Source organism: Ipomoea triloba, chromosome 11 (genome assembly GCF_003576645.1).
Source record: "Ipomoea triloba cultivar NCNSP0323 chromosome 11, ASM357664v1".
NCBI classification, from domain to species: Eukaryota; Viridiplantae; Streptophyta; class Magnoliopsida; order Solanales; family Convolvulaceae; genus Ipomoea; species Ipomoea triloba.
Window position 1 is genome coordinate 18,905,529 of NC_044926.1, and position 19,771 is coordinate 18,925,299.

Genomic DNA, 19,771 nt, shown 5'->3' on the forward strand with positions numbered 1-19,771 from the left:
AATAAGTTTAATTGAGAAAAAGTGATGTGCTATCTCTAGGGTATTTACTAAGACTGGGGTGGAGAGGAAATATTTGAGGCAATGTGTGAGGAAGAGGCAGTGGTGGCGGTTTCGCAGACAGGCGGCGGCATAGCATCCGCGTTGGTGGGGGTGGCAGTGTTGGTAGGTTTGTATCCATGGATTGTTTGTTATACTAATATAATATTAGAATCACAGTTTGGACAAGAATTTTATTTTAATCAATCCAATATAAAGATACTGGAACATATTTATAAGAGTACAAGGATTATTTATAATAAGAACGATAAAATATAGAGTTACAAGAATACCAGAAGAACGAAGAAATTCTAATGTGAATAAAATATATAATCATAACAACAACGAGGACAAAGAAATTAACTAATGTCTATAATTAAAAAAACATTAAAAAAAAAAAGAAAAAAAAGAAAGATGACAAAGCACGAAAACATGTAACCCTTAAAAATTCAAGAAAGTACGAAAGGAAGAAAGTCACTCTTCAAAAAAGATAGATTTCTACTATATGTACTCCCTACTTCTATTCCATCACTTATACTTCCTTATGTGACAATTGGTGATTAGTTATCTCCTTTGGACTCCTATCAGGATAAAAAGTTAGGAGTAGATTTTGAGATAAGAGTAGTATTTTCTAAAAAAATATATCTCCACACGTAAGTGCCACAATTGTGGTGTCGAGAAGAGCACAGGTCTATCAAATCAATCTCGCGTCTCTTAGCTTCCAATTTCCAAATAGACATTTACGGTTTAAATTTGAGCATTCAAGTCTCCATAACCTCTTAAAATACTATTACCATCCACTAGCTTCAATTAACATGGATATGAATCTCTCCATGTACTATTACCTCTTCCCTTTGTTCATCTCCATCCTCTTCCTCTACAGATTTCTATTTTCACCTCCCAGAGATAGGAAAAACTTATCCCCATCCCCACCAAAGCTTCCACTCTTGGGAAACATTCTCCAACTTGGCTCCCACCCACACCGCTCCCTCCAAAAACTATCCACCCACTATGGTCCCCTCATGCTCCGTGCCGGTCCTCGTCGCCTCCTCGACCGACGCGGCCCGAGCCATCATGAAGGACCACGACTTGGCCTTCTCGGACCGCCCCGCCAGCAGCATGGCCGACCGGCTCCTCTACGGCTCCAAAGACATGTCCTTTGCCCCCTACGGCGAGTACTGGCGACAAGTGCGAAGCATTTCTGTGCTCCATCTCCTCAGCAACACGAGGGTGCAGTCGTTTCGCAACGTTAGAGAAGAGGAAACTGGATTGATGGTGGAAAAGATCAGACAATCGTGCGGCTCTGTGATGAATTTGAGCAATGTTTTCTTTGAGTTGACGAATGATATAGTTTGTAGGGTGGCGTTGGGGAGGAAGTACGGTAGGAAGGGGGGAAATAATGGGGAAAAGGATTTCAAGTTGTTGGTAGGGGAATTTCTTGAATTGTTGGGGACGTTTAATGTAGGGGACTATATCCCATGGCTTGCATGGGTGGATAAAATCAATGGGCTTGATAGAAGGGTGGAGAAAGTTGCTAAAGATTTGGATGAATTCATTGATGGTGTAGTGGAAGAGCACATCGGTTTGAAGAAAGAAGAGGGGGATGGTTTAGACTTTGTCGACATTTTGCTTGATATTCAGAGAGAAAATAAGATTGGCTTTCCCATTCACAGAGATACTGTGAAAGCTCTCATCTTGGTAATTACTTCCTCATCTAATTTTATGTATCTGGTTCGATAAACAAGGCTTGAATTTATTTTTAATTCAATTTTTCATAATATTAAGTTTAGTATTAATATACAAAATTTATATTTAGAAATTATTAAACATAAAAAATCAAATTTAAAAATAAGTAAAAAATAATATAGAAAATAAATAAATAAGAAAGAATTGGTTTGACCAATTAATAATAAATAGGACAGATAAAATGGGAAAGAGGAAGTATTAATTACCCTAAACTCTCATTTTAACTGTCTAATTGGATTATTAGCTAGATTTGACTGTCCAAATGGGTAATGCTACTTACTCCAGAGGTAATATCTAATTTAGTTATCAATTATAATTGTTTTTGTTTTAATTGTAGTCCTAAATATAATGTTCTTTTTTGTGTTTTTTTTTTTTGAGAAATTCTTTTTTGTGTTTAATTAGGTCTTCGATTTCGATGATTTTACCTAATTGAATATTCTGTAAGTGTAGTTTGGTAATTTACCCTCTATTAATACCGAATTTAGTCATCAGATATAGTGATTTTATTTAAATTAGTCTTCGACTATAGTGGTTAATAATCAATTTAGTCATCGACTATGATAATTATTTTCTCCATTTAATCCTTAATTCTAATAGGCGAGAACTCAATTAAATAAAACCATTAAAGTCGATGATCCAATTAAGCACAAAAAGACATTTTAGACTAAACTAGAAAAAACCACTATATTGGAAAACTAAATTTGAATACTCCTTCCAAAATTTTCCCTCTAATCTTTCCCTTCATACATGGCATTTTCAAATTAGACAACCAACTTTCATTATGAATTTATGAATTTATCTATGAAAAAAAAAAAAAACTATGGGGTGTTTGACATACAAATAGTTGTTAGCTGATAGTGGGTTGCATTAGTCGATAGCGGTTAGCAGATTGAGTTAGCGAGTTTGACTAAATGATAACATTTATTGTTGTTGTTGTTATTATTATTATTATTATTATTATTATTATTATCATTATCATTATCATTATCATTATCATTATCATTATCATTACTACTACTACTACAGAATTTATATATAAAAAAAATAAACATATGTTCACACGAGCTTAGGAAGCCCATAAACACTAATTAGTAATAATCACATGTTTCATTGCTAATTACCTTCATGATATAAGCAACGGGCTTATGAGCCCCGTTGACGAGCTCAAATATCTCATTGCCTAGTATTGTGAAAAGACAATGAGAGTAACGAGACTGGCAGGCAACACTTTTGAACCCATCTGCATAGTCTCGTTGTTTTTTTTTAATTAGAGATGTTTTGGAGAAAATAATTTATTTTCTCAAAAAGGTTATCAAAATGCTACTTTGAACGACTTTTTGAATTTTAGCATTTTGGAACAATAATAAGCTTTTACAAAAAAGTTCATTAAGGCTCTGTTTGACATAGCTTATTTAGGAGTTTATAACTTATTTTAAACTACTAATAAGATATAAGCTCTATTTGGTAATATTCTCTAAATAAGCTAGTAGCTTAAAATAAGAGTTTATTTTGAAAATATACTTTTTAGATAACTTTTTAAAAATAAGCTAGTAGCTTTTTAACTTTTTTCCATCTTTATCTTTATTATTTTAAATAAATGACATCCTTTACCCCTTTAAATTAAAATCCTTTTGACATTTTCTCTTCAATATGTTTCGTTGTAATTCAATTTGACATTTGTGTTTGAACATTAGTTTTTTTTTTATGAACTAATCTTATGAATTATAAACATTTTGTTTTACTTTATATATTTCAAATATATGTTCTTACTTTATATTTTATTTAAATATATTGATTTTATAATTTTATATTTTAATATATAAACAAACCTATTTAAATTTAAAATTGTTTAAATTGTATGCAGATGTCATTTTTAGTCATTTTACATTTATAAGCTTATCAAAAACCTAATTTACCAAACACTTTTAAGCATAACAACTCTTCAGATTTCAGCTTCGAGTTTATAGCTTTTTAGTTTTCAGCTACTTTTCAGCTAGGTTTGTCAAACATAGCCTAACAAATTAGTTGATAAGCTATGTTACTAAATAGGGCCTATATATTTTATTGATTTAATTATAAAAATTTCTGTAAAGCAAATTTGATTTTTATTGTAATGGTATTTGTTTTCTTTGTATGTTAGGATATGTTTTAGCCGGAACTCACACAGTGTACACACTTCTTGAGTGGATAATGGCAGAACTGATAAAAAATTCCAAAGTCATGAAGAAATTATCAAGTGAGGTAAGAACATTGAAAACAAGTGATGATTTAGAAACCATGCAATACTTAAAAGTAGTCATTAAGGAAACCCTCCGTCTTCACCCTCCCATACCATTGCTTGTCCCTCGAAGGGCATTCCATGACGTGAAAGTGATGGACTTCCATGTGGCAACTGGCACCCAAGTGATTGTCAATAGCTAGGCAATCGGGAGAGATCCAATCGTATGGGAAAACCCTGAAGAGTTTAAGCCAGAGAGATTTTTGTATTCTAATGTGGATTATAAGGGACTGCATTTTGAATTGATTCCATTTGGAGCGGGTCGAAGGGGTTGTCCTGGTGTGGCCTTTACTGCTAATATGATCGAGCTTGTACTGGCTACACTCCTGCACGAGTTTGATTTTGCATCAACAGAAGATGATTTGGATATGAGTGAAGGAATTGGTTTGACAGCTAACAAGAAAATTCCTCTTACTGTAATTGCCACTCCGAGGGTTGGCTAGAATATGCATTGCATGCACATATGTATTTACCCTAGAATAATGCATGCTATTTGGAAATTTTAATTTTTCCGCATGACTTTGGTTTTATCCACGCCTTCAAATGCAAAGTATTAAATATTATAATTGTATGATGTGAAGACATGTATAATGTTAAGCAACGTTTGCGTGTAAAAAAATATAAAAATTTTCTCTAATGTTAAATAAACTCAAGGCGAAAAACATTCATTTACAAGAATAATGAAAATTAATTGAAATTTGAGGAGAAAAACTTATAGAGCTTATTGGTAAACGTATTGTTGGAGAATGTGTTTATGTTTCCGCTCAACCATACCATTTTGTTGAGGAGTTCCCACACAAGAAGTTTGAAATAGAATTCGAGTAGCAGAAAAAAAAATCACGCAAGCATTTGAATTCAGCACTGTTGTCACTCTGAACGACTTTGATTGATTGAGAGAATTGTCTATCAATCATTGCCATAAAAGACAAAAACATTTTGAGGACCTTAGTTTTATCGATCAACAAATAAATCCAAACTGCTCGCGAATAATCATCTATTATAGTCAAGAAATAACGTGCACCACAAGAAGATTGATGTCTGTTAGGACCCCAAAAATCACAATGTATTTTCTCAAATATTCGAGATGCTCTATTGTTACTCAAAGGAAATTTTTCTCTAGGTTGCTTAGCACGAAAACAAACCTCACAAGCTTTATTAAAACTTCTCGCAGCAGTGCCAACAGACGGAATGTTGCTTCATCACTTTTTCAGATGGATGACTCATTCGTTGATGCCAAAGATCAACTGAAGTTGTCACACCATTCACAGTAAGATGTTGCACTGAATCAGTTCCCTTGAAGTAGTAAAGTCCATCCCGTCTAACACCAGTTCCAATCATTTCCATCGATTTGTCCTGTATAGCACACATATAAGAGTTAAAGTGGACACTGCTCTGCATATTATCATTTAACTGAGAAACCGAAATAAGATTGCAACTTAAAGACGGAACATAAAGAACATGATTAAGAGTAATTTTGTCCGTTAATCGAGCCGAGCCTTCTTGAGTTGCAACCACTGTTTTTCCATTGGGTAAACCAACAGGGCAGTGAAATATATCTTTTGCATTAGTCATCCGAGTGGAATCACCAGTAACATGACGAGAGGCCCCTGTGTCAATGATCTACAACCGTGTATCAAACTGACCATTCAATGGATCATCAGAAACCTTTGTACCACTAATCAGCCCGGTTAATGCCTTCCATTGAGGTTGGGGAGGCGGCGCCAACGGCTACTCGTTGTCGGCCATTGATGAATTTATGTGCAGGTATAAACCATAGCGACTGATACCATGTAGAATACAAACAAAAGAGGAGGAAAAACTAATGTGTTATTGTTCTCATCAAACCTTAATACACGCACTACTTATATAGTGCCACGAAGATATTGAAAATATAAAACAATATATACAATGATTTTGGGAAAAGAAAAAGACACATCAAGAGACACAAATATCTTTGAAATATCTCAACACAGATATAGCCACACAATTGTGGTGTGGAGAAGAGCACACGTCTATCAAATCAATCTCGCGTCTCTTCCAATTTCCAAATAGACTTTTACGGTTTAGATCAGATTTGAACATTCAAGTCTTCATTATTTAAGATCCTTCTGGTGTCTGACCTTTTCTTTATATTTAGTTATTGTATAGACTATTTCTATTCTTGTTGTAACTGTAGTCTATTTCCTTGGGTTTTTGTACTATATATTGTAATTCTCTTGAGCAGTGAATACATGTGTTTTCATCCCTCTTTCATGGTATCACAGCCTTGAATACTCTTACGAGTTTTTTTTTTCTCCTTTTTTTTCCCCACCTCCTTTTCCATATCATCAATGGCAACAACCACCATCACTCAACTCACCGCCCCTTCTCACTTTCCCATCAAACTCACATCTTTCAACTATCTGGTGTGGAAAACGCAGGTGGAATCTGTTCTAATCGGACTAGACTTATTCTGCTATGTTAACGGCACGAATCGCGCTCCGGCAAAATTTTCCGATGAGGCGCATACAACTGTCAATCCAACTTACACCTTGTGGTATCGTCAAGACCGTATTATCCTCAGCGCATTGCTCGGAAGTTGTTCCGACACTCTTTAACCGGTTATTGCTTCAGCCTTGTCTGCTGAAGATGCATGGACCCGCCTGGCCACCAACTGTGCCGCTTCATCTCGTGGCCGGGTCATCTCGCTGAAAGCTAAGCTTGCAAAGAATCCAAAAGGGAGTCGCTCAATTATTGATTTCATGCGTGACATGAGGTCCATTGCCGATGATTTGGCTCTTTTCATGCGTGACATGAGGTCCATTGCCGATGATTTGGCTCTTGCCCAAAACCCAATGACATCCATTGCCGATGATTTGGCTCTTGCCCAAAACCCAATGACAGAGGAGGATCTTGTTTTGGCTCTTGCCCAAAACCCAATGACAGAGGAGGATCTTGTTATTAATGTTATCACTCAGCTTGGAGATGAATTTAACCCCATTGTTGCTGCTCTTCGGTGCAGAGACTCTCCCATCTCTTATGGAGAATTATCTGATGTGTTGCAAGACTATGAGAGGTTGTTGCGTGATACTGAGCAACAATCTGTCATTGCTACTGCCAATGCCACTCAACGGAGAACTGGGCCACCCCAACATCCCTCTACAAGTGTTGTTGATCAACAAAATAACACTCCCAACTTTCGCCGCAACAAGAATAATTTTTCTGGACAGAATGGTCGCCCGAACCAAGGGCGTTTTGGTGCTAATCGTAACTCTCGTTTTTGCAGATTCTGTGACGCTCAGGGACATGATGCCAAATTCTGTCGAAAGTTGGCAAAATTCATTAAGGAGAATAATATTACTCTTGAGTCTCACCATGCAGTTACAATGCAGTCAAATATTACTCTTGAGTCTCACCATGCAGTTACAATGCAGTCACCAATTACTCTTGAGTCTCACCATGCAGTTACAATGCAGTCACCAACGGTACACACTACTGCAGCCTCAGCTGTGCCGCAACAACCATGGCTAATGGACACTGCAGCCTCAGCTGTGCCGCAACAACCATGGCTAATGGACACTGCGGCATCACATCATACTGTGAGCAATCCGGGAACTATGCAATCCTTTGTGGACTACTCAGGTCCTGACGAGATTGTGCTTGGTGACGGTAACTCTCTACCCATAACCCATACTGGTTCAGTTTCATTACCCTCTGTTAATGGTTCTTTTCAGTTGTCTGATGTTCTCTGCGTCCCAAAGCTCCAGAAAAATCTTGTGTCTGTCTCTAAGTTTTGTCAGTCTAATTCTGTTTCGGTTGAGTTTTTTGACTCATTTTTTATTGTTAAGGATCCGCTAACGGGGGCGCAACTGGCGCGAGGTGAAACTGAACATGGCGTCTACAAGTTCCCATTATCAGTGTGTCCACAAGTCAATGCCGCCTCTCGTGTTTCAGTTTCAAATTGGCATCATAGGTTTGGCCATCCGTCTACTAAAACTCTTGCCTATATGTTGCGGTGTAATAACATTAATGTTGATAAGAAATTATTAGATTCCTTCCATTGTACGGCCTGTGGAATTCATAAAAGCCAAAAACTTCCATTTTCCTTTAATTCTATGACAAGTTCAAAACCACTTCAATTAATTTATTCAGATGTCTGGAGCACTTCTGAAACTTCTATAGATGGTTTCAAGTATTATATTTTATTCGTTGATCATTATACCAAGTACATTTGGTTGTATCCACTGCGTAACAAGTCAGATGTTTCCCAAATATTTCTTCAATTTAAACCGCTAGTGGAAATTTTTTTTGGTTTTAGTATTATATCTATATTTTCAGATAATGGCGGCGAGTACAAAAAATTAATTTCGGTGTTTAATTCAATGGGAATTTCCCACTACACATCCCCTCCACATACACCCGAACACAATGGGTCTGCTGAACGACGCCATAGGCATATCGTTCAGACAGGCCTAGCGTTGCTCCATTTTTCTTCTATGCCTATTAAGTATTGGTCATATGCTTTCCAAGCTGCTGTTTATTTAATAAATCGCATGCCAACACCCGTTATAAATAATCTTAGTCCTTACCAAATGTTGTTTGCAAAAACACCAAATTATAATAAACTTCAACCGTTTGGTTGCCTTTGCTTTCCGTGGTTAAAACCATACACGTTAATCAAGCTACAACCAAAATCTACCTCATGTGTCTTCTTAGGATACTCACAACAGCAGTCTGCGTTCAAGTGCCTTGATCTGACAACAGGCCGAGTTTACCTGTCTAGGCATGTCCGGTTTGTTCCTACAGATTTTCCGTTTGCATCATTTTCTGACAAAACTTGTGTTGAATCAACTGAGTCATGCTCGTCTCAACATACTGGTTCTGGGCTATTACAATCTCTGTCTGTACCCGTGCCAACACCTGTGCCTCATAGTCCTGCTCAATCGCTACCTCCGTCACCTCAGAATAACCTGGGTACATATGCCCAACCAACCTCACCAGTTGCGCCACTCCCTCTAGGTAGTTCTTCTTCCTTAGGTCAGTCTCCTCATGTTTCTCAAACCTCTAAGCCTCAGTCACAGTCCCACAATTCTGAGTCTGAGTCCTCATCTCTTGCACAGTCTGTTCAGGTGTTTGAGGAACGTCCACGTCGTGTTAGACGCCCCAATAAGAAATATTTTAATGATAAGTTTGTGAACATTTCTACTGTTGCTCCTACTTCTCCTGCATTGGAGCCGAGTAGTGTGCGTCAAGCTTTGCAGGATACTCGATGGAAAAAAGCCATGGAAGAAGAATTTGAGGCACTTATGCGCAATGGTACTTGGGAATTAGTGCCACGTGGGAATCATACTCTGGTTGGGTGTAAATGGGTTTACCGTGTGAAGCGGAAGATTGATGGTACGGTAGATCGGTTTAAAGCTAGACTAGTTGCAAAGGGATTCTTGTACGAACCGGGAAGGGACTATTTTGAGACCTTTAGTCCAGTGATTAAACCTGTCACGGTTCGTATAATTTTGTCTATTGCCTTGTCCCGTCGTTGGCCGGTACGACAGTTGGACATTAATAATGCCTTTTTAAATGGGGTGTTGTCTGAGGATGTTTATATGGAACAACCGGCTGGTTTTGTTGACGATTGCTTCCCGGGTCATATTTATCGTTTGAAGAAAGCGATATACGGTTTGAAGCAAGCCCCAAGGGCGTGGTACCTTGAGTTGTCAACCTTTTTACTCTTTTGTGGTTTTCATAAGTCACTTGCTGATAGTTCTCTCTTTATATACCGGGTTGACAGTGTGATTGTTTACTTTCTTGTTTATGTGGACGATATTGTTCTCACTAGTAATAATACTGGTTTCTTGGATAAATTTATTGGTCGTCTTGCAGCTCGGTTCTCTCTTAAGGACTTTGGCTTGTTACATCATTTTCTTGGAGTGGAGGTCATTCCCACATATGATGGTTTGTTTCTTTCACAAAGCCGCTACATTCTGGATATCCTAGAACAATTCTTCATGACAGGGGCGAAAGAGGTAACTACTCATATGTGTTCTACGTCTGTTCTAGTTTCGGGAGGTGCTCAATCTGTGGATGCCAAGTTATACCGACAAGCCATTGGACGTCTCCAATATCTTGGTTTCACTCGTCCGGATATCGCCTTTGCGGTGAACAAATTAGCTCAACACATGCAATCGCCGACTGTTGTTCGTTGGCAAGCAGTGAAACGTATTTTGCGATATTTAAAAGGTACATTGTACTATGGTTTGTTTCTACGTTCTGGTGTCCCTTTTTCCATTTCCGCTTTCTCTGATTCTGACTGGGGTGGTGTGAATGATAATGGACGGTCTACAACAGCATATGTCATTTATTTTGGTGCCAATGTTGTTTCCTGGAAGTCTTCGAAGCAACGCTCGGTATCTCGCTCCTCCACTGAAGCTGAGTTTCGAGCGTTGGCTAATTCCGCTGTCGAGGTGTTGTGGCTACAAAATTTGCTGTTTGAACTTGGAGTTCTTGTTCGAAAATCCCCTGTGCTGGTTACAGATAACCTTAGTGCCACGTATGTTTGTAGAAACCCGGTATTCCACTCCCGAATGAAGCACCTTGCACTTGATTATTTCTTCGTTCGCGAACGGGTCATGAGTGGGTCGTTACGTGTTGCGCATGTACCCTCTTCTGCTCAGGTAGCTGATTTGCTAACTAAACCACTTGGGCGACGGCTGTTTACGTTTTTTAGAAACAAGATTGGAGTCTCTGACGGTGCCTCCATCTTGCGGGGGCGTATTAAAGATCCTTCTAGTGTCTGACCTTTTCTTTATATTTAGTTATTGTATAGACTATTTCTATTCTTGTTGTAACTGTAGTCTATTTCCTTGGGTTTTTGTACTATATATTGTAATTCTCTTGAGCAGTGAATACATGTGTTTTCATCCCTCTTTCATCCATAACCTCTAGCTTCTGTGTAATTCATGTCGTCGGAACTCCCAATTAGCATGGATATGAATCTCTCCATCTACTATTATCTCTTCCCTTTGTTCATCTCCATCGTCTTCCTCTACAGATTGCTATTTCTGTTGGAAAAATATGTTGTTGCTATCTGTAATACAAAAGAGATACAAAATAATACAGAAGAACAAGGAAACAAAACCGGATCATCTGGTATCTTCAGGCGTGTAATCACTTTCCTATAAGCTTTAAATCTCCCTTAAAAAAGCAACAGGGTTCCAGATTTAATCTTATGGGATACAAGAAGATAATGAAACTCTTAAGTTGCTTCAATTAAGAATTTCCTGGAGAATTGTAGGACTGTGAAATATCAAGGTTAAACAACAAGTTAAGTTTTCTATTTCATCAGATGTATCTCCTAAGATTTTATAGAGATAAAATCTAACTGTTAGGAGAGGTTACTGGAAGTTTATAGCAGTTACAAAACCAACTTCCAAAGATATATATGAAATATAACTGATCTGGGATTACTTACGTAAGATTATGTTACCATGCACGTAATAGTATTCAAAGTGATTATATCCACTCATTTAATATTCCAGATGCATGTATGTGAACATGCAATCCTAGAATATTAAAGTCACGTGCACAGCAACATATATGCTAACATGAAAAGCATTTTACGTAAAAAGGAAAAGCAAAGGGTTAAGCCTTCGAGAGGTGTATTCCCTTGTCTTCCTATATTCGAGAGGTAAGATTTACATATTTTGTGTGAGACATAACTGCTATGCACATCATGGAAAATACAAACAAGGATCTTGCTTCACAAAACATTGTTCGAGACATTGCTGTACAAAGCATGTCCGAGACGTGCTTCCTACGAGAGATAAAGCTTGACGAAGCATATGTGCGAGAGATAAAACCATCTCTCGTGCATCTCTTGCGACCTCTCGTGGACCTCTCGAACACCTCTCGAGACCTCTCAAATAACCCAAAAACATCTCTACCAAACTCAATAATATTTACTACTCCACAACTCCAAATATTATTTAAGCTTGCATGGTAAACATCTGAACCATTAATCTCCATTACTATATAAATATCCAACAATCCTCTTCTATTTGTATAGTAAAATTAATGTTGTACTAAGATAAATCCAAAACTCATGCATAAATGAAAGTGTCTTAAAGATTGAACTTCCACATAGTATAATACGCGATACATCAATTCGGATTGCAGTGATGGACGAGCCTTGAATCACGCAGTCTCTTTGAAGAAATGTAGGTAAAATACACACAAGTTTTACAGTCACAACAACTCAAGAACTTGACACTATTAAAGGCCCTGTGTCCGTATCCATTCATGAACATATCCAAGCCAAACCCTAAGCTGTTTGAAGCGGCCACACCTCATGTTCACATAGGCTAATCCTTCACATCATGCCCTGCAACAAGCATTTTCTCAAAGGATTAGTTAAGAGTAAATCTCATCCTTTACGCCCATGCAGACCAAGTACTGACTTCAGGGATTTATTTAGTACTTGCAGCCGATTAATGAAGTACTCATCAATCATTGAACTCAAGACCTAACGTAATATTAGGCGTGAGTTGTGCTTTCCTTCACCTCTCGACTAGAGTTGGGTTTCTTCCATCCCTCAGATTATTTTGTACTTAACAACCTGTACAATCCTTAAACTAGGATATTGTCTTGTTGTTAATTACCGTACTAAATAATCATCAATACATAGTAAGGCCTTTTAATTAAAACTATGTATTTAATAATATGTTATCACACCATATCATTTTCGATGTCTTTTAAACCATGTCCCTTGTCATAGCTTTGGTAAGCGGATCCGCTAAATTAAATCGGGACCGTACACAGTTCAGTGCTACAACACCATTTCACGAGAGCTCTCACACACAGCTATGTACCAAGCCGATGTGTCTTTACTTGCCAATATAACATTGTTATATCCTTGGCCAGTGTATGTAGATTTACTGTCACAGTGTACAAAATCAGGTGACATCGATTTCAGCTAAATCGAAATTTCCAAAACAAATTCCTTAGCCACTTAGCTTCCTTGCATGCCGAAGCTAAAGCAATAAGTTCATGTCAAAATAGATATTCCTTTGAATAAACTAAACCATAATTAATGGTTTATTCAAGTATTTCAAAATTCATTTAATGTCATCCATTTGACAACAGTACATGATGATGAATAGAACTTTAATATTTCTATCAACTAACTTGTAAAATAAAATATTTAATTGATTATACCGCAACCTTCTTTCAGGTTACTAGTCAATAAATATTTATTTCCTGCAAATTCTTTAACCAAGAATTTCAATCACCATGCAGAACTTATTAACATTGAGTGATTTCTTAAAATCAAAATTAAAACCTCCTCTATTTGGAATACCATAAACTTTCAGAAACAAACCGATAAGCATTCTTCACTCAGAAATATCCATTCTCTTTGGAGAATAAGCTTATACTGACGAACCTCCTCCATTTAGAAAATCAATTCACTTTGGAGAAGAACCCATTTTGATTTTTAAGCTCACTCTTTTCATGTTTCTTCTAAATTGAAGAATCATACCAACTTAAATCATAATCCATGACTTAATTTAAAAATTCCTTTTCACTAGCCAGTTTCCATACTAGATAAACTAGTAAACTTTTGGCTTTCAGAATTTTAACACATTCTAAGTATGAGAAATATTGTGTCAAAGACATTCATAAAATCTATGAATTTTATCATCATGCATTTCTCATGCATGAAAGTTACTGCATGCCTTAAAGAGAAATATTACAGAATATTTCCAAGGCTTTCTGCCTTTATCAGAAATATAACAAAATATTTCAAGGCTTTATGCTTTTTCCAGAAATATAAAAATATTTCCAGAGCTATATGCCTTACCCAGAAATATATAAATATTCTCAAGGCTTCCTGCCTCACCCAGAAATATATAAAAATTATTTCAAGGATTTCAAAAGGATAGAATTTTCTATTGTGCTAGAATACCAATAATTATATTCATACATGAAACTGAAAATGATTTCATTGAATATAATATCATCATGCAACTTAATATCCATGCATATGATACCAGAAAAATTGGCAACACCAAATTACACCAAAATTGCAATTTACAGCACACTAAGATACAACTTAAAGTGCATGTATCTAGTCAACTATGCATGCAACCGAGACAAAGTCTCATATATAAAATATTTATATACATGCATAAATAAATCCTTGCATTTATCAGGCTATGCAGAACTTTAAAAGAATCACATGCATCAACTCTAGGCATGATACAGAACTTAGCCGGTAAGTAATTAAATTAAAACTTACATTCATGCCGATGCCGAAACAAATAAAAGAACTGTACCGATTACGTCTTACAACTTGTATATGCTTTTATCCTTGATCTCTTCCGGCCATTGATACAGTGTATCCATGATAGGAAAATGCACGATTTCCATGTGCCAAATAAATCACGGCTAACAACATGATTTATTTCTATGAACCCAGTTTTATACATCTCACTAATCATATTGGCATAATTAATGCCCCATGATTCTGATTGAAGACAGAAATAAAACTTCATACTCTCATAGCATGTATTCAAACCACATGCACAGCATGTACATATCATGCCATGAACATCATGCAAAACCCGCACGAAATCTTCTTGTACAAAGAAATGACGTACCCAAAGTGATTACTTTCATCCTTTCCACCAAATTCGAAATTCACATTCCGAAAGTTTTCCGTGAACGGAAACGGTTACTTTACGCCCTGACATCTTATCTTCATAAAGAAGTATAAAACAATGATCACAGGTTTAGAAACTTTAAAGCTTATAGATTGTTGGAAAAATATGTTGCTGCTATCTGTAATACAAAAGAGATACAAAATAATACAGAAGAACAAGGGAACAAAACCGGATCATCTGGTATCTTCAGGCGTGTAATCACTTTCCTATAAGCTTTAAATCTCCCTTAGAAAAGCAACAGGGTTCCAGATTTAATCTTATGGGATACAAGAAGATAATGAAACTCTTAAGTTGCTTCAATTAAGAATTTCCTGGAGAATTGTAGGACTATGAAATATCAAGGTTAAACAACAAGTTAAGTTTTCTATTTCATCAGATGTATCTCCTAAGATTTTATAGAGATAAAATCTAACTGTTAGGAGAGGTTACTGGAAGTTTATAGTAGTTACAAAACCAACTTCCAAAGATATATATGAAATATAACTGATCTGGATTACTTACGTAAGATTATGTTACCATGCACGTAATAGAATTCAAAGTGATTATATCCACTCATTTAATATTCCAGATGCATGTATGTGAACATGCAATCCTAGAATATTAAAGCCACGTGCACAACAACATATATGCTAACATGAAAAGCATTTTACGTAAAAAGGAAAAGCAAAGGGTTAAGCCTTCGAGAGGTGTATTCCCTTGTCTTCCTATATTCGAGAGGTAAGATTTACATATTTTGTGCGAGACATAACTGCTATGGACATCATGGAAAATCCAAACAAGGATCTTGCTTCACAAAACATTGTTCGAGACATTGCTGTACAAAGCATGTTCGAGACGTGCCTCCTACGAGAGATAAAGCTTTACGAAGCATATGTACGAGAGATAAAACCATCTCTCGTGCATCTCTTGCGACCTCTCGTGGACCTCTCGAACACCTCTCGAGACCTCTCAAATAACCCAAAAACATCTCTACCAAACTCAATAATATTTACTACTCCACAACTCCAAATATTATTTAAGCTTGCATGGTAGACATCTAAACCATTAATCTCCATTACTATACAAATATCCAACATTTTCACCTCCCAGAGATAGGAAAAACTTACCCCCATCCCCACCAAAGCTTCCACTCTTGGGAAACATCCTCCAACTTGGCTCCCTCCCCCACCGCACCCTCCAAAAATTATTCACCCACTATGGTCCCCTCATGCTCCTTCACTTCGGCTCCGTGCTAGTCCTTGTCGCCTCCTCGCCCGACGCGGCCAGAGCGATCATGAAGGACCACGACTTGGCCTTCTCCGACCGCCCCGCCAGCAGCATAGCCAGCCGGCTCTTCTATGGCTACAAAGACGTCGCCTCTGCCCCCTACGGCGAGTACTGGCGACAAATGCGAAGCATTTGTGTGCTCCATCTCCTTAGCAACACGAGGGTGCAGTCATTTCGCAACGTTAGAGAAGAGGAAACTGGATTGATGGTGGAAAAGATCAGACAATCATGCGGTTCTGTGATAAATTTGAGCAATATTTTCTTTGAGTTGACAAATGATATAGTTTGTAGGGTGGCGTTGGGGAGAAAGTACAGTAAGAAAGGGGGAAATGGGGAAAAGGATTTCAAGTTGTTGCTAGCGGAATTTCTTGAATTATTGGGGACGTTTAGTGTAGGGGACTATATCCCATGGCTTTCATGGGTGAATAGAATCAATGGGCTTGATAGAAGAGTGGGGAAAAATGCTAAAGAATTGGATGAGTTCATTGATGGTGTGGTGGAAGAGCACATTGGTTTGAAGAAAGAAGAGGGGGATGGTTTAGACTTTGTCGACATTTTGCTTGATATTCAGAGAGAGAAAATAAGATTGGCTATCCCATTCACAGAGATTCTGTCAAAGCTCTCGTCTTGGTAATTATTAATTACCCTACACTCTCATTTTAACTGTCCAATTGGATTAGCTAGATTTGACTGTCTACTTACTCCAAAAAATTTAGTTAATATTCAATTTAGTTATCAATTACTACCTCCGTCCCATTTTGTTTGTCTGATTCGGTTAACAAGGCTTGACTGAAGTTATTTTTAATTTAATTTTTCATAATATTAAATTTAGTATTAATATATAAAATTTATATATTTAGAAACTACGTTAAAAGTACTATTAAACACAAACAAATCAAATTTAAAAATAATTAAAAATTACTAAAGAAAATAAGCAATGAAGAAAGAGTTGGTTTGACCAATGAATAGTAAACATGACAGGTAAAATGAGACAGAGGTAGTATAATTTTTTTTTAATTTAGTCCTAAACATAATATTTTTTTTGTCTAATTGGATCCTCATCTCGACTTTGATTATTTTACTTAATTGAATACTTTGTAAGTGCAGCTTGGTAATTTACCCTCTACTAATACCTAATTTAGTTATCAACTATAGTGACTTTAATTTATTTAAATTAGTCTTCGAATATAGTGGTTAATACTAAATTTAGTCATCCATTATAATGTATTTAAAACCATGAAAGTTGATAATCCAATTAAGTACAAAAAGACAATTAAAGCTAAATCAGAAAAAATCACTATGTTCGAAAACAAAATTTGAATACTCCTAAAATTTCCCCTCTATTCTTTCCCTTGCATTTTCAAATTAGATAACTACTTTCTTTTTAACACGTAGTTGAAACAACCAATTTATAAATACCAATAGTTATAAGTCACATTATTATGATGAAAAATATTAGGGGAAAATAATATTCTTCCTGTACGTAACTTAAAGTTTTATGATACGTATAACAATTACAAGTATTACAAGAATAAAAAAAATCTCGAAATAATTATGAATTTATCTATGAAAAAAATGCAATGGGGTGTTTGACAAATAGCTTACCTGATAGTTGATAATTGATTGACTTAGTTTATAGTTGTTAGTATATTGAGGGCAAATTATTGCATGGACCATGGTCCACACAGCTGTGTGGACCAAAAATAAAAATTATATTATTTTTATACTGAAGGTACATTATTTTTGTACTGTAGGTACATTATTTGACAGTATATATCAAATAATGTACCTTCAATACAAAAATAATGTACCCTAAAATAATGTACATACAGTATAAAAATAATGTACCTTCAGTACAAAAATAATGTACTTTTTATTTTTGGTCCACACAGCTGTGTGGACCATGGTCCATGCAATAATGATTGTATATTGAGTTAGTGGTTTATATAATAGAATTTATATAAAAATAAACATATGTTCACGGGCTTAGGAAGCCCATAAACACTATTTAGTAATCACATATCTTGTTGCTAATTACCTTCATGGTACTAAACAACGGGCTTATGACTTATGAGCCATGTTGACGGGCTCAAGCATCCCATTGCCTAGTACGGTGAAGAGACAATGAGAGTAACAGGACTGGCAAGCAATACTATTGCACGTGTTTGCATATTCTCGGGTTTTTTTTTTAAATTTTATTGGGAATGTTTTGGAGAAAATAATTTATTTTCTCAAAAAGTTACTTTAAACAATTTTTGAATTTTAGCGTTTTGAAACAATAAGCTGTTACAAAAAGATTAACCAATTGGCTAATTAGCTATGTTACTAAACATGGCCTATATATTTTATGTATTTAATCACAATTTTTTCCGTAAAGTAAATTTGATTTGTATTGCAATGGTATTTGTTTTCTGTGAGTTAGGATATGTTTGCAGCCGGAACTCATACAGTGTACACACTTCTTGAGTGGACAATGGCAGAACTGATAAAAAATCCTGAAGTCATGAAGAAATTATCAAGTGAGGTAAGAAGATTGAAAACAAGTGACGATTTAGAAACCATGCAATACTGTACTTAAAAGCAGTCATCAAGGAAACCCTCCGTCTTCACCCTCCCATACCTTTGCTAGTCCCTCGAAAGGCATTCCATGACGTAAAACTGATCGACTTTCATGTGGCAACCGGCACCCAAGTGATTGTCAATAGTTAGGCAATCGGGAGAGATCCAATCGTATGGGAAAACCCTGAAGAGTTTAAGCCAGAGAGATTTTTGTATTCTAATGTGGATTATAAGGGACTGCATTTTGAATTGATTCCATTTGGAGCGGGTCGAAGGGGTTGTCCTGGTGTGGCCTTTACTGCTAATATGATCGAGCTTGTACTGGCTACACTCCTGCACGAGTTTGATTTTGCATCAACAGAAGATGATTTGGATATGAGTGAAGGAATTGGTTTGACATCTAACAAGAAAATTCCACTTACTGTAATTGCCACTCCAAGGGTTGGCTAGAATATGCATTGCATGCATATATGTATTTACCCTAGAATAATGCATGTTATTTGGAAATTTTAATTTTTCTGCATGATTTTGGTTTTATCCACGCCTTCAAATGCTAAGTACTCCGTATTAAATATTATACTCCGTAATTGTTTGATGTGAAGACATGTATAATGTAAAGCAACTATGTTTATGTGTAAAAAAAATATAGAAATTTTCTCTAATGTTAAATAAACTCAAGGCGAAAAACATTCCTTTACAATTAATTGAAATTTGAGGGTGGAACCTTAGAGAGCTTATTGGTAAACGTATTGTTGGAAAATGGAAAAAATATATTGTTTATGGATTGTGTATACAAGCTAAGAATGAAAATTCTTACTATTAGGAATATAGCGGAATAATGGGCAAACGAATAATCGTAAATTGAGGATTATAAAAAAGTTAAATCTACTATACTAATAAGAGCCAAAGAGAGTAGGGCCTAAATTTGGTAGAAAAAATGGTGGTCAAATTATTTAATCAAATGGATGGTTCAGATGAATTATTTAATCAAATAGATGGTTAAGATAATTCAAATTAATTTTATTAATAGAGATTACCTAATTTAACCTTACTTTTATGATTATCCGTTAAGTTTTCCGTTAAATATTCTCTTCTCGTTAATATTCTGTCAACTTTTAACTTAGTCATTAATTTCTATAAGAAAGGTCTTAGTTCGAACCCCATCTCAATCAAATTTGACATAATTAAGTTT

General features: G+C 36.1%; 2 pseudogenes; both read left to right on the forward strand.

The window, feature by feature from the left end:
• The first annotated feature begins 841 nt into the window (after positions 1-841).
• On the forward strand, positions 842-4,634 carry LOC115996436 (annotated as a pseudogene).
• A 1,427-nt stretch (positions 4,635-6,061) lies between these two features.
• Positions 6,062-19,029, forward strand: LOC115996429 (annotated as a pseudogene).
• Positions 19,030-19,771: the final 742 nt, after the last annotated feature.